Source organism: Saccopteryx bilineata, chromosome 4 (genome assembly GCF_036850765.1).
Source record: "Saccopteryx bilineata isolate mSacBil1 chromosome 4, mSacBil1_pri_phased_curated, whole genome shotgun sequence".
Taxonomy (NCBI): domain Eukaryota; kingdom Metazoa; phylum Chordata; class Mammalia; order Chiroptera; family Emballonuridae; genus Saccopteryx; species Saccopteryx bilineata.
In genome coordinates, this window is record NC_089493.1 from 184,891,631 (window position 1) to 184,908,446 (window position 16,816).

The window sequence follows — 16,816 nt, forward strand, 5'->3', positions numbered from 1 at the left end:
ATTCTGATAGCGAGCCAAGTTTAAGATCTGTTCAGTGTGGGCATACCAAGAAAATATCCAGAACAGTGCTTTCCAGAATTCAGGTCAGCAAACTTGTCCAGCTGGATAAAAATTCAGCTATGTTTTCCAGCCCAGGGGTTTAATTCATTAGGTTTAGATGGCTGTTTGTCCAGCTTTCACCAAACTCCCTGGAGAATGCTGATGTGCAAATACATTTTTGAAAGTCACTGTTTTGAAGAAAACATTTTGATCAGCATAATTGCCTTCAGGTACCGGTATGGTAATTCTTACAACAAACCTGGGGCAGACTACCAGCAAATTTTCAAATAACTTCTTCCTATGAAAAAAAATGCTACAAGATATGTCAACAACAAATATACTTTCCTAAGAAAATTCTGCTTTTGAAAAACCAGGAATAGATGTTTATGATATCAGATAGAAAGATGTATCTGGCTAGCTGGTTTTCACGTGTATCTAATGGAAAATGCATTTAAATGAGAATAAAAGTTACTACTTACACACAAAAGATGAGATTTCAGAATTATTCTGATACTATTCTTTATAATACGTATTGAGCATAAAGACCACACTAATGAACTTGACATTCATTTAGACATGAAACTTAGTCTGCTTTGAGTTATTTTCTGATGTTTGTTATCTTATTACTTGGGGGAAAAATCATTCTGCTATCCACCCTGTTTCTAGCCATCCCTTGTCCCGTATTTAATTTTTATTCTTCTCAAGGAATGGCTCCCACCTATTAGAACACCCTGAGCTGGAAATTGTGGGAGAAGGAAGGAGTTTGAGTGATAGGCATGAATGTTGGACCAGGTGTAAGAAATGATGAAGGAAGATGTGCAGATGGTCAGGAAAGAATTGCACTCAATCAGAACTGATGCCTGCCTGGGAATGTATATCATAGTGAGTTCATGAAAATCTAAGACCTTCATCACACCTTGGGCGTAAGGCTTTGCAGTGGACAGGTGAGTGAAGGAGAGTCAATGAAAAGAAAAAGACAGGGGGGGGGGTGGGTACAGTAGAGCCTAAGTTCACTGGAAAGCAAACACATTATAAACCTATAGTGATGAAACTGTATGGCACTGAGTAATAACCGATCTACAGATCAATGAAAGAAAATAGAGTATCTAGAAAAAGAATTGATTATATATGAGAATAAGAAAACATTTCAATTCAACTTAATATAGACTGCTGCAAGAATCAGAAATCAGGTAGGTAAAATATAGAAACACTCTATGTGGTTGCTATTATTAAAAATATTAAATAAAAAAAGCTGCAGGCCCTGGGAGATACACTTGGAGAATGACTTGGAAAACATGGGTCCTTAATCCTTTTTTTTTTTAACCTGGCTTTGGGACTACACCTCTTGAACTCACCAAAGAGCTCCTAGCTCTGCTGGTATCCCCTTGCAATTCCCTTTTGTTCTTCAGGCTTCCTTCTCTCTCCAAAGCGCCGTTCTCTATCCTGGGAAGCTCTGATTCCTCACTATAGAACCAAGGAAGAGAAAAAAGATAAAAAGGAATGCACCCTTTCTCGTTACACAGTCACTTGCAGAAAAAAATAATGTTTTCTTTGACTGCAGGTTGACAATCAGTGCAATACATCTCAGATTGTAAATACACCCTAAATTTGGTAAAGAGAGGTTTAAAAAAGTTTTTTACTGTATTGATTTTAGAGAAAGAGTGAGAGAGAGAGAGAGAGAGAGACAGAAATATTGATCATTTTCTGTATATGCCCTGACCAGGGATCGAACTCACAACCTTTGTATCAGAATAATGTTCTGTAACCAACTGAGCTATCAGGCCAGTGCTGGTAAAGAGAGTTTTGTTTTGTTTTGTTTTGTTTTTTTGTTTTTGTTGTTCTAATTATTATGAACATGAGGTCAACTATAAAAAAAATATTCCATAGATAATACCTAGTAATATATAGCACAGCATTGATATGTATCAACACCATCTGTAGTTTTGCATTTATTCTGAGTATAATTTGAAGTTGATGTTGCTTAGCTTAAAATAGTAGAAATAGTAGAATGCTGACAATCACTTCATTCCTCAGACAGAGTTTTGTAAAAATGGCAAGCACATGATGTTTCTAAGAAAGATGGCTTTACCTGGCACTGAAGCAATCCCTACTTCTACTTTAGAATGGCAATGAAACTAAAAACACAAGCTTGTTATAGGTCACTGCCAAAAGAATCACAGAAATAATGCACTTCAAAAAATGAAAAACATTCACACTGTATTAGCTTATGTTTCTACAGCATTGTATCAATGTGTAAAACCTGACACAGTTAAGTATGATGTTTTCACCTGAATGCTTGCTCACTCTAGCCTCCTAAAAATATGTAAATAGATTCAAGCACAGTATTTTGTTGTGCTTTAACCAAAGTTGCTCTGGTTTTTAGCAGATGCAAATATAAGAAGACTTCTTTTTATATATATAATTTATGTTATTATTTGATTCTAAAAACACATGCTCTCTTGTTTCTTGTAGGACACTTCTGTATGTCACTAGCAGTTAATTAAAATAGTATTCAAAAATGATTCATTTTACTATATAAATCTATAACTAATATTTTCTAGGGGTTGATGACAAAGAAGAACGTATTTATAATTAAATTGTTATTTGAAAAAATGTTCTTTCTATGGTATCATTTCTCCAGTTCTAACAAAAATGTTTCTAGTAATAGTCCTCTTTAAAAATCATTATCAGGCCCTGACCTGTTGGCTCCGTGGTAGAGCATCAACCCGGTGTGTAGAAGTCCCAGATTCGATTCCAGGCCAGGGCACACAGAAGAAGCACCCATCTGCTTCTCCACCCTTCCCCCTCTCCTTTCTCTCTGTCTCTCTCTTCCTCTCCCACAGCCAAGGTTCCATTGGCTCCATGGTCTGTGCCTCAGGCGCTGGAATGGCTCCGATTGCAGTAGAGCAATGCCCCAGATGGGCAGAGCATCGCTCCCTGGTGGGCATGCTAAGTAGATCCCAGTCTGGCACATGCAGGAGTCTGTCTGCCCCTCCCCCTTCTCACTTCGGAAAAAAAAAATCAACATCAAACTCATCATTGCAATAGAATTTCAAACCACTGTCATGTTCCATTTAATCCTCTTATTTTTCTGAATACAAAGGCCAAATGTACTAACCACACAGTCCTTCTATCTGATATTTTTAACAATAAAAACAATCTTCCTGGACATTTTCTTATACATACAAAAGAATCAAGCCTTCCATTTATTTCTTTAAAGAGTTTTAACTTCTACTTGGAAAACCTTGGCCAATTTTTTAAATCCTTCTCATTTTACTGTTTTCTCACGCCTTCAAAACACCCAAAAGTCAAAGAATAGAAAATGAAAATCAACAGCATTAACTTCTAGACATCAATTGGGACGATCTATACCAGAAACATTGTTTCATCCCTTTTATCAGATTTAGAATGTATTGAAATTTAATTTAAAAAAATATTTCAGAAGCAAGGTGGTGGTACGAGGTCAAACACGTTCTAAAGAAAGTTTGCTATTTTTATATTGGAACAATACCCAATGCAGAAAACACTTTCTAGTGACTTAAGAATACATGAGAAATCTTATGCAGGTAAAACCTAGTTATAGCATAGAAAAAATAAGTAAACCTTCTGCCAACCCACTTTACTTAGCAGGTTAAGAATTATGTGTGATTAGAGCCTGTAAAGCCCCCATGTTCCATGAGCTTGGTTTTTAAAAATTATTCTTCAGGCCCTGGCCGAATGGCTCAGTGGTAGAGCGTCAGCCTGGCATGCAGGAGTCCCGGGTTCAATTCCCGGCCAGGGCACACAGGAGAAGCGCCCATCTGCTTCTCCACCCCTCCCCCTCTCCTTCCTCTCTGTCTCTCTCTTCCCCTCCCGCAGCCGGGGCTCCATTGGAGCAAAGTTGGCCTGGATGCTGAGGATGGTTATGTGGCCTCTGCCTCAGGTGCTAGAGTGGCTCTGGTTGTAATAGAGCGGCGCCACAGATGGGCGGAGCATTGCCCTCTAGTGGGCATGCCGGGTGGATCCCGGTCGGGCACATGTGGGAGTCTGTCTGACTGTCTCCCCGTTTCCAACTTCAGAAAAAAACAAAAAATAAAAATAAATTTAAAAAATCATTCTTCATTGCATTCTTTGCCTATAGACTAGGACCTGGTCTGTTCTTGTTCATGTTTTTCTGTCTGTCTGTTTGCCTTTTTTCTCATGCTCATGTTCTAAAATCCTCCACGTTCAGTGACATCATCTCAGAGCCTGCTTTCATGTCGCCTTCCCAGCTGCCTGATTGGACACAGTATCTTCCTGCTGACACCCAGAGCCTAATCAACATGCTCTGTGATTACATATACAGTTCTTCTGCCTGTTTATCAATGTTTCAAGCTTTCAGCGCCTACGATGTATCTGAGTCATTCTTGTGTCTCTTCTAATACAATTATTTTCACAAAATAAATGTGTTGCCTTGAATGGATTTGAATGTGGCTCCTGGAAACGGTGGAAAGAGAATGAAATGTTGATTAAATGTACCCTCGCCCCCTACGGCTGAAACCGATCCTAATATATGGTTCCCTGTGGAACTCAACTCCATGTTGAATAACAGTATTCTCTGTTATCGTGATAGAATCAAATGCTGAAGTGTTTCAAGCTGTTGCCAAAATCTCACTCAATGGGATTAAAATGGAATCCTTGAGAAAAAAGAAAGACCGAGGAAAGGGAATAAAAAGTATCTGAAGTTCATGACGATGTTTTGAAGTCACCTTAAAAGTTATTATACAGTACGACTGACAGAGACTATGAAACTGAGTATGTGCCATACCAATAGCTCCTTTTTCGGACGGAACAGTAACAACAGAGGTTATCTCTTTAGCACTTGCTATACAACAAACGTGTGCTAATAAGCACATTAGAGTTATGATTTCATTAGTTATAAATTACTACACAGCACTAATTTGTCATAATCCCATGCATCATGAGCATGCTTATTTTTTTCCCTTTCTCCTTTTTACCCAAGCATACCCATTTGACAGATAAGGAAACAGACAGAAAAACAGAAAATATACTCATTGGATATGCTTCTCCCCAATTCCCAATGTTCCTGAAGGAAGCAGGGCTGTGTGTCTCATTCTGCATAAGTGACTGTGTGTGTGACTGACCGGCGCTGCTCCAAATATTTAGAATGGGCGCGAAGAGTTCGCTAAGCTCTCTCTTCCCCTGGAAGTGATCTGACGAGATGGTGAGCCACAAGACTGGCTCCCACTGGCTCACTAGGCTGCACATCGAGCTCAGCTGCCTCAGAGTAGTCACTGATGTGCATCAGATTAGACTGGCAAGAAATAACTCTTTGTCACATTAATCCACTGAAACTGAACCTCTAGCCGACCCTAATTAATACTCTGAGGCTCCAAAATGTATTTTGCATGCTGAAATTTTGAAACAGAAAATAAAAACATAAAAAGTTGAGTCATTTTGAGAATAGTTCAGTTTTAGGCCAAAGCTTACAATTTTGCACAGCGTGCTTCTTGTAGGAAAGCAGTTCCAAGTGGTTCCTCCGGAAGAGGATTGCATGGCACACGCACAGCAACCATAAAGCATTCCGGCTTTCTGTGGTGAGACCGGGGAATAGTGCCTCAGCCAAAAATCACTCCGTGAGGATTGGGTGTGAGGAAAGCCACTGCTCTCTGAAGTGGCTCTTTACCCTAATAGGATCCTCTCTCTTGGGAAGTAGAACGTCCAGGTACATAGGAAGACACAGGCAACTGGATTTCAGAAGTTATTCTCTGAATACTGCTGTGATCTGGTTCCATTCTCCATGAGACCACTGATGCTGGATGGAAAGTCTAAGATCCAGGATAAGTGTCACGGTGCCAAAGCCATGCTACCTTCCTTTCTCTGTGTCCTCATCATGAGTCCCCAGCGACAAAGATAATCTGGCCTCATTCATCTTGGAAATCATAAAGAGCCTAAACAAGAAGGGTAGCTATTCTTTTACTAAACAGCATGCTTTCACTCATCTGTTCATTAATCCAAATGCCCTACAAGATTGTAGCCTAAATATGGTATACTTTTACAATGGTCTTTCACAATCATATCTTCTAAAATGAGTATCAATTCATAGTTGGAAAAAGATATCTGATATCTCGGTACAAATGACAATCAGTGGATTAGGAATATTATGAATTTTGTTGCTTTTCTAACTTCCAAGTTTGTGTGTGTGTGTTTATATCAGACACTAAAGAGAATGTTGCTGTCTCTTTTCACAAGTAAACCCTGTTTACCTTCAAAAAGACTGCTTTGGCGTGACTGGTGGCAGTGCAGTGGATAGAGCATCAATCCTGGACACTGAGGGCCTTGGTTAAAAACCCTGATGTCACCAGTTACAGTGCAGGCTCCTTGACTTGAACATGGGTTTGTTAGCTGAGTGTAGGGTTGCTGGTTTAAGCGTGGAATGATCAACATGATCACCAAATCACTGGCTTGAACCCAAGTCTGCTAGCTTGAAGCCCAAGGTCACTGGCTTGAAGCCCAAGGTCACTGGCTTGAAGCCCAAGGTTGCTAAATTGAGCTCAAAATCATTGGCTTAAGCAAGGGGTCACTGGCTCAACTTGAGCCCCCCAGTCAAGGCATGTATGAGTAGCAATCAATGAACAACTAAAGTAAAGCAGCCCTGAGTTGATGCTTCACATTTCTCTCTCTCTCTCTCTTTTTGTCTTTCTCTGTAAAAAGAAAAAAAGAAAAAGACAGCTTTGAATGCTAATATTTTGCAACCAAAGTGACCTGGAAGGACACCTGCTTCTTAGCATGCTAATTGCTTTGCTATGAGAAAGGAGAAATTCCTTGTAGCTGGCTTTGCATTTCCTAAGCTACATATGTAGATGCCCAACATTCAGGAGGAAAATTCACTTAATGTTCTTTGTAGCTTTCAGAAATGATTACTCTGTGGACCTGCAGGAACCACCATGCTTTCAGCATGGAGCTCTGCAACTGCAGTGATTAATTTTATAGATATACGACTACTCAGTTGAAAAATACAGGGAGAATGGAGGAGAATTCAAGGTGTACAGTCCACAGCAAGCTAGAAAACTTATTAAAATTTTACTTTTTAACTTTTAATTAATAACACTTGGCATTTATTTTTAAAACATCCAGATAGAAATTACAGATGCCAATTTCTCATTTACATAATGAGTTTACTAGGATCAGAATAGAAAGTTATATACATTGGGAAAATCATAAAATAGTCAACAGCTTCCATTTTCTTTGTGTAAAAAAGAGTTAGCATCAGCTTGAGAAGATCTTAAAATTTCCTCCATTTCACAGAGGGCATTACAGTAAAGAGTACGCTGGTGTTCCCACCCGCAAGTGACTGATTTACCAATTCTGCCTGCACAGAATCCATTCGCACTGCTGTTGGTAACAGGACATATTTTATTTGGAAGCCGTCTCCCCCACCCATGGTGTATGCAATTTATCTGATGGTTCCTCTCATTCAAGGGGGTGGTATGTGACCAACGTCCGTAAATCAGAGCACTGATCCCCCTGTATAAATGACTAGTTCGGGTTTAGGAACATAACCCTACTCAGACTAATGAAGTTCAATTCTAGTACACTTGTTGGCATCAAGAAGAGAGATGCTATTAGACTGAGAGCTTAGAGAATGGCTTGTCTGAGAGGGAGGCCAACAAACAAACAGAAAAAGAAGAGCCAAGTGATGGAGAGGGAAATATTCTTGATATCACTTAACCCCTAGATTCAGCTGCTACTAGACAACGCAGAGTTATTCAGTGACTTGAGGCAATAAATCCTCCTATTTTAAATCAGTTTGATCTCAGTTTTACTCTCTTTTATTTGTGTTTCAGTTGCATGCAATAAAAAAAAAATTTGGCAAATAAAGTCATACTTGACTAGTGTGCTTTTGGGTAGGATCTGAAATCAACCCACTATATGTCATGAAACCCACTGCTATTGGTCACACTGGTTCTCTTTTGGCTTACCATAAATAGTCCCCCTCCCATTTTCTCATATTCACTCACTGAGGAAGTATGAGACATCTACCACATGCTAGGTACTTGTGCTGTCACAAGTAGTACAAGCCAGTAAACACCACCTGAGCCTCAGAGAGTTTTGTGTCTAGTGAGGGAGGCAGATTATGCTTCATGATAAAGGGGAACAAATATCAAGTGTTGCTGCTAGGAGCACAGAGGAGGGCTCTCGTAACAAGTTCAGGGGCCTAGTGAAGCTTCCTAGAGGAGGTGGCATGTAAGACCAAAGGGACGTATCGACGTTGTCAAGAGTGGATGATGATACATTCAACGGCTGTATGCATGACAGAATCTCACTAAGAGAGGAAGCATGGAAGGACCAGCAGGTTGGCGGGGAGGTAGGAAAAGAATAATGATATAGTGACAATCCAAGAATAAATACTAGGTATTTGGCTCTGGCATGCCGGAGATAAAAATTTGTGAATCACCAGCATATCTTCAAAATTTGAGGCCCAGAGAAAAAATGAGTTTTCTTAGAAAGTGGGGACTAAAAATAAAAAAAAACAACAACAGGCATTGTGCAGACCACAGGACAATATTATAACTAATACAGTCAGAGGACCCTGGAAAAGAAACAAAGGAAACAGAATGAAATATCCACAGCAGAAGGGGGAAGAACAGGGAGTCCAGTGTCACAGGAGACAAGAGACGAACATGTTTCAAGGAGCAACTGGTTGTTGTCCAAAAAGTGACAAACAGTGCAGAGAGATCAAGCACAATAGGGCCTGAAAATGAAGTCATTACATTTCACATCTGGAGAATTATTTAGATCTTTGTTGAGATCGGTGTGAATGGTGTGGTAAATGCAGAAGACAAATTATCCTGTATTGAATGTTTGGTGAATAAGAGGTGAAGAAATAGAGCCATTCTTGCAAATAACATGACCCTAGAAGTGAAGAATAGGAAGAATAAGCCCTGGCCTTTTTGCTTAGTGGTAGAGCATCAGCCCAGCATGTGGAATTCCCGGGTTCAATTCCCAGTCTGGGCACACAGGTGAAGCGACCGTCTACTTCTACACCCCTCCCTTTCTCACTTCTCTCTCTCTCTCTCTCTCTCTCTCTCTTCCCCTTCTGCAGCCATAGTTCAATTGGAGAGAGTTGGCTCCAGGCACTGAGGATGGCTCCATGGCCTTGCCTCAGGCACTAAAATAGTTCAGTTACCGAGCAATGGAGATAGCCCCAGATAGGCAGAACATTGCCCCATAGAGGGCTTGCCCGGTGGATCCAGTCACGGCACTAGTGGGAGTCTGTCTCTCTGCTTCCCTGCCTCTCACATAATAATAATAATAATAATAATAAATAGAAAGAAACAAAGAATAACACTGGTGGTTTGATGGAGGTATTCAATTGTGAATAGTAAATATTAACATACAATAACTTTATATTTAACTTAATATATATTTGAGCATATTTAAATTCTTCTTTCAGCAAGAAGTTGGCAGAAGGGGAGGACAGAAAAGAAATTGTTATAGATAATCAGGCACAGAGACCACCAGGTGGAGATACATGGGAATGAGTTTATCTTCTTGGTGTTGAAAAATACAAAGCAGGCATTGCCACCGGCAACACTGACTCTTCCTATAGCTAACTGCTCTAGCTCAGTTCATCCCTCCCTTGCACACCTGGTCTTTAAACTTCCTGAAACGTTCTCAAATCAGATGTTGGAACAGTCATGCACTGAACGGCTTTATCTGTCCTCTTAATAAAATAAAAAATAGAGAGGCTAGGTAAGCAGACATGCCCCTCCCTCATCATATATTCAGAATTTACCAACAAACACATCTTGTTTTGATGGAAAAATCAGTGAGGCAAGAATTCCCTACTGTGTATTTTTTTATATCTTTGTAAGTTAATATAAAACATATAAACTTACCACACAAAAAAACATTGTATTTTATTTTTTCTCCCTGTCCACTATTCACCCACATATTTTCTGTCTCAGTTGCACAGATTTGCTGTGATTCCTTTATATTTTGTATGTATGTCTTAGTGTTTCTTCAGCAAACCTGTACTTGATATATTTTTGGAAAGAATGCAAAAACTTTTTAGTTAAAATAAGACAACCAGAAGTGAAGCAGGACTTTAAAAATATATTTCAGGAAATTGCTCTACTAAATATAAGGAGCGATATGTTCTCCATAGTACAAGTATTTGGCTGATTTTGGAAATAAGCTTTTGCTCTCGAGGCAGAAACAATTTTTTTGGATTCTGAATTAAAGTATTCAAGTATAGATAGATTAAATTCAGTAGATAAACTACTTAGTTCTCTATACAACTATCTCACATTCCCATCAACAAAAAAATTATACAGTGAACACTGAACATTTAACTTTTGAATAGCTCCTTAATTCCATTGTTGTTTTAACAAGTGCTCAAAAAAAAAATATTGAAGACATTGCTACTTCGTGGCTTAAGACCATATGTCCCTTCCACATTCAACCCAAAAGACTTTTTATGACAAACGGAAATAATGACACGAGCTTGCAGTAATCTGAAAGTAACCGTAGAATATGGCAAATTTATAAACTATTCTCACTTAAAATGAGTTTTAAGAAGCGACATAGTCCTATTTAACTTCTTTCTGTATTTTTCCTTGGAGAGAGGAAAGAAAGCCAAATAATCGTCAACAGTCCACCAACCACATAATGGAGTTTGTGCTGTAACAAACTGACTAAATAATCTCATATTTAGAAAAGGGGCTTTTTAAATGGCTTATTTATAGTTCTCATCTATATTTTAAAGTGACTCTCTGGCAGGTTTTAAACACTGTGTAATTGCTTTGATAGGTAATCCAAGATATCATGTTTGGCTTGAGGGCAAACGAAACAAACATATCTAATCTAGGAACAAGAACTCCCAAGAAGAGGGGAGGGCAGGGAGAAGGAGACCTGGGAACCTTCCTAGAAACAAAAATGAACCTGGCATATTTTAGCCTCCGGCAGTCAAGGAAGCCGTACAGAAAATCAGAAGAGCGCAGGGCAGGTGGAGCTCAGTTGTATAATGACGCCCATCACCTCTACTTTGAAGGGAATGTAAATTCAACTTTATAAGCTTTACAGCCACGTGGAAAAGGCACTGCAGAGCCAGCCAATGCTCCCAGGGGTCCCCAAACTTTTTACACAAGGGGCCAGTTCACTGTCCCTCAGACGGTTGGAGGGCCGCCACATACAGTGCTCCTCTCACTGACCACCAATGAAAGAGGTGCCCTTTCTGGAAGTGTGGCGGGGGGGTCGGATAAATGGCCTCAGGGGGCCACATGCGGCCCGCGGGCCGTAGTTTGGGGATGCCTGCTACGCCATGACACTGGATTCTTAGAGACACTATGGACATGAAACTTGCCACTCGGTCATGGAGACATGGGACTGGGAGCAATCCAGGATAAGTGTTCTTTAAAAATAGAAGTAGAACATAAAGGAGTAGCCAACTCAACCATTTTGGAAAAAGGAAGTTGTTCTGCTTATGAGTTCATCTAAGCCTCTACCTTTACGATTCAAGGAAGATAGTGGCTTAAACCTTCTATTATCCCTTATGACACATTAAGGCAGAGAAAACAAACCACAAATCCCATAATTAAAAAATGAAGTCCTATGCAAACCATATAAATTACTGCAATCATCTTCCACTTGGCCTTGAATGTGGAGACTTGACCTTACTATCAATATATAGAAGATTTTGGTTTCACTCTCAGCTGCTGCCTTTTTTTTTTAATGACTCACCAAGTTTATCATATATCATACACTTGATCAAAAACAATCTCGGCCTTGATGAGCAAGGGTACAATTCAGTAGCACATGCAGTAATTTTCCTGGAAATTAAAACTTAAAAATCAACTAACGTAACAACTCATCAATATCAGCTCAGCCAGATTTTGCAGATTAGCAAAACAGAAAGATTTTGTTTTTCACAAATAGATCACCTGCCAGAATGAAAATGTTCTTGGTGATCTTGCAAAAACAATCAGTGTATTCATTTGCTTATAGATATTTTTGTTGTGCTACAAAGGGATTAAGTGATCTTTTTCTCCATTACGATTTATATTTCTGTACCATATCTACATGTGGAGAGAAGTTAAACTACAATAGAATTATTGGGTAACAGTCAAGTAGAAAGCACCTCTGGCTAGGTAAAGTGCATTTATGTAATAAATTATAAATACACACACAAATTCATAAGTGGCAGGCACAGGGGAACATGGGGAATCTGAGGAGCAGAAACAATTGGATAATAATTTTAGGCCATCCTTCCATGAACTGCTCAAAATTCAATTTCCCGGGAGGTAAACCCAGGCTTGGGGTAAACGCCCATCTCTTGGCTGGTGGAAATGAATGCTTTGCTTGAAGGTCTACCACAGATGAACATAACGAGGATATGTAGCAAAGGCAGGAACTTATAATCAGATACCTGACCTGTTACTTTCTGATAAACGGATTTGTTACTAACTCATCTATAATTCGTTTTCCTTGTAATTTCAAAGACTGACTACCCAGGTTTTACAACAGTAAACCTATATTGTGCAGGCATACCATGTATCAGGTAACAGATAATATCAATTGAGAATTGAAAATTGGATCAAATTAGGTTGTTGAACTCAGAACACTATTAATATAAATAGGAAAGGCAATTACATTTACAGCACAGTAAGAGAATAGGCTAGATGCATATGGCTAATGAAATTTTTGATGAATTTGTGATATTCAATAAGAAAGGAAAAATAAATCTTCGGTCAATTAAATGTTATGAGGCCCATTCTGCATGCCAGTATGGTTGTTGATTACTGGACAGTAATAGCTGTTTGTGAGTTGACCATAAAGTCAAATTTTAGGCTTGCTCCCTTCTTTTGTCACAATAATCCTGGTGCACTCACTCCTATCTGTCAGATGATTCCTCTATCCATTGAAGAAAAGAGGGTCACTTTATTGCTAACGCATAGGAGAAAACGCCACCAACAAAATCAACTCTCTTGAACACTGAAGATAATAGAGCACTCCCTATGGTATCATGAGCATGTGCATGTAGGGAGATCTTTTTTTCACATGTAACTATAACTTCTGAGAGTTCTCTAAAATAACCCACCTCTGCAAGGCTTTTTGAGTGTTTGACACACAGAGTCGTTAAAACGCAAGAAGTATTCTAAAATATATATCTGGACCACATGCTATGAGTTGTATTTGGGTTCTTAAAGAAGTAATTAATCAATATTTTTAGTGCAATAAAAAAAACCCTCACAGTCTATTAAACTTCAAAATTTGCATCTATTCCAGAGCACCCTCCGTGACTTTTTAAATAAATTTTAATGCATATTTATAATTAAGAGTAATAAACTAGCAGAGCTTATTCAAAACACAATAAAAAGCTTATTAAACTTTGGTAAATTGCTTGGGGATTCTTCAGGGAGATTTATTTTCCTCCTTCTGAAATAGCGCTCTCGTTCTCTGCAGCGTTCCATGAACTTGATCTACCTTGACTGGGATTAGAATTCCTACTTTCTTAGTAGAGAGCTACATCCTAAGTATTTTCCCACAGATGACCAGAATCCCAATAGAACAGGTGACAAAGGTTAGTGAGGTACCTTTAGAACCCCAGCGGAATACGGGCAGGAGGGAGGTGACCAGACTCAAGTGCAATTTGATGATTCCGTGCCTGAACTGCTTTTCATTCCCTCTTGACGTTGAAAATTAACATAGCAGCAATATTGTCTTTTTCTTGGAGACTCCTGCAACTTCTCTCTGAAAAAGAGACACATATTTCTCCTGATGAAGACAGGGTGCTAATCAGCCAAGGCGCACTAAAAAGTCAAGTGCAATCAGGTATTTAGACAAATGATTAGGGGAAGTAGTTAAGAAGCAGAAGTCATATTAAATGTAAATGCTTCTATCTCTAAACTTAGAAAGTTTTGCTCTGTGACATTTTATTTCCATCTTGCCTGTATGACCCATCTGCCTTTCTGATTAACATTTTATCAAAACTGCAATGAGATACCACCTCACACCTGTTAGATTAGCTATTATTAACAAGACAGGTAATAGCAAATGTTGGAGAGGTTGTGGAGAAAAAGAAATCCTCATCCACTGTTGGTGGGAATGTAAAGTAGTACAACCATTATGGAAGAAAGTATGGTGGTTCCTCAAAAAACTGAAAATAGAACTACCTTATGACCCAGCAATCCCTCTACTGGGTACATACCCCAAAAACTCAGAAACATTGATTCGTAAAGACACATGCAGCCCCATGTTCATTGCAGCATTGTTCACAGTGGCCAGGACATGGAAACAACCAAAAAGCCTGTCAATAGATGACTGGATAAAGAAGATGTGGCACATATACACTATGGAATACTACTCAGCCATAAGAAATGATGACATCGGATCATTTATAGCAAAATGGTGGGATCTTGACAACATTATACGGAGTGAAATAAATAAATCAGAAAAAACCAGGAACTGCATTATTCCATACGTAGATGGGACATAAAAGTGAGACTAAGAGACATTGATAAGAGTGTGGTGGTTACGGGGGGAGGGGGGAAAGGGAGAGGGAAGGGGGAGGAGGAGGGGCACAAAGAAAACTAGATAGAAGGTGACAGAGGACAATCTGACTTTGGGTGATGGGTATGCAACATAATTGAACGACAGGATAACCTGGACATGTTATCTTTGAATATATGTATCTTGATTTACTGATGTCACCCCATTAAAAATAAAAAAATAAAAAAATAACATTTTGCATTCACTCTCAAGTTCAGCCTCTCCTGTTGGTTCCTCTCTGGCAAAGCAGGACTTGTAGCATTTCTAGTGAGTCACAGTGGGGTCTAAAGAGATGGATTATGTAGCCACTAGTCAATATGCTTTCTGCTCAGTTTTGTGAAGTGGAAATACCACTTTTTTTTTATACAAGACTGTTTAACATGGTCAAATCAAGGTTCAGGTTGTGTGAAACTTGTTTCAATTACTTATCATGCTAATATCTGGTATGAATAACTGAAAATATATATATACTAAACCATTATCCTTGGGGATTGAATTTAGATCGTGGTTATAGGTCTTAATGATTCTTCTTTACAAATCACACCTTGAGAGGGTTTAAAATAGGCATGTCTCAAATAGGGCCTACTCTCCACCGCATCCCTGACCATGTAAAACCATACAGAACTATAATACAGCAACATGGGAAAAGTTGTAAGGATTGCAAAGGCAAATGAAAATTCCTTAGCTTTAAATAGGATTATTTTCAACCTTCATAGAACAGAAAAACCCGTTAGGAGTTTTTGAAAACACATCCATGTCTAGACTTCAAAACTAAGCATACAAAAAAAGTTAAGGGGCCCTGGCCGGTTGGCTCAGTGGTAGAGCATTGGCCTGGCGTGCAGAAGTCCCGGGTTCGATTCCCGGCCAGGGCACACAGGAGAAGCACCCATCTGCTTCTCTACCCCTCCCCCTCTCCTTCCTCTCTGTCTCTCTCTTCCCCTCCCGCAGCCAAGGCTCCACTGGAGCAAAGATGGCCCAGGCGCTGGGGATGGCTCTGTGGCCTCTGCCTCAGGCACTAGAGTGGCTCTGGTCGCAACAGAGCGACGCCCCGGAGGGGCAGAGCATCGCCCCCTGGTGGGCAGAGCGTCGACCCCTGGTAGACGTGCCGGGTGGATCCCGGTCGGGCGCATGCGGGAGTCTGTCTGGCTGTCTCTTCCCGTTTCCAGCTTCGGAAAAAAAAAAAAAAAAGTTAAGGTTTTCTGGAGATGAGACCCAGACACTGGTATCATTGGTAGCATGTCAGAATTCTCCAGGAACTGTCAACATGCTGTCAGGGTCAAGCTTCACTCCCCTAGAGAGCACACGTGTACACACACACACACAATGTAGAAATTTCAAGTTTCCAATGTAGAGGATTAAAATTTATTCCCAGAGTTTCTAAGTGTAATAGATAAAGATGTGCAAAAGTTATAGTAGTGTCTGACCTGTGGTGGTGCAGTGGATAGAGCCTCAATCTGGAATGCTGAGGTCGCCAATTTGAAACCCTGGGCTTGCCTGATCAAGACACAGGTGACAAGTAATTGACGAACAACTAAAGTAAAGTAACTATGAGTTAATACTAATAGCTGTCCCTTCTCTCTGTAAAATCAATAATAAAACCCTTCTTTAAAAAATGTTATTGTAGCAAGAATTCTCATCAATTTTGCTGAAGAAGAAATGCCTACTAATTTTCTAAGATGCATTAACTGGCTGATAAATAAAGATGGAAAGGGGAACATCTTCATAGACGAGAGAGTTGAGCACAATCATTCCTCAATTAAGGCTCATGGGAAAATCTGGGTGGGTCCTCATGAACCAAGAAATTTGTGTAGCGAAAATTTATTCCTTAATATTATGGTCACTTTTATTTTTTTCTTAATACTTTCAGATATTTTTCAAATATTTCTCAAACTGCTACTTGAACACTAATCATTAAACTCTTGGAGAACATCTGAACTGTGTTAAACAGTAAATCTATTTTATCATTGAAAGCAAAGAGAATATGTGTTTACTTGCTATTCTTGACAGGTTTTCTCCTACCAATGTGAGTGTGTTATCTAACCAAGGAGTGTTCCGGATATTATTTTTCTCTTAGCTCAGTCGATTCTTCATCAAATTAGAAGGCTTTTTCAGTGTGCACGCTCTCTTTCTCTTTCTTTCTCTCTCTTTCTGATGACTATCCTTTGTACAATAACATGGCTTGTGGTTGTTGCCTTCCTGATCACTATCCCAAAATTCTCTTCAAGGATTTAAGTCTTATCTCTCA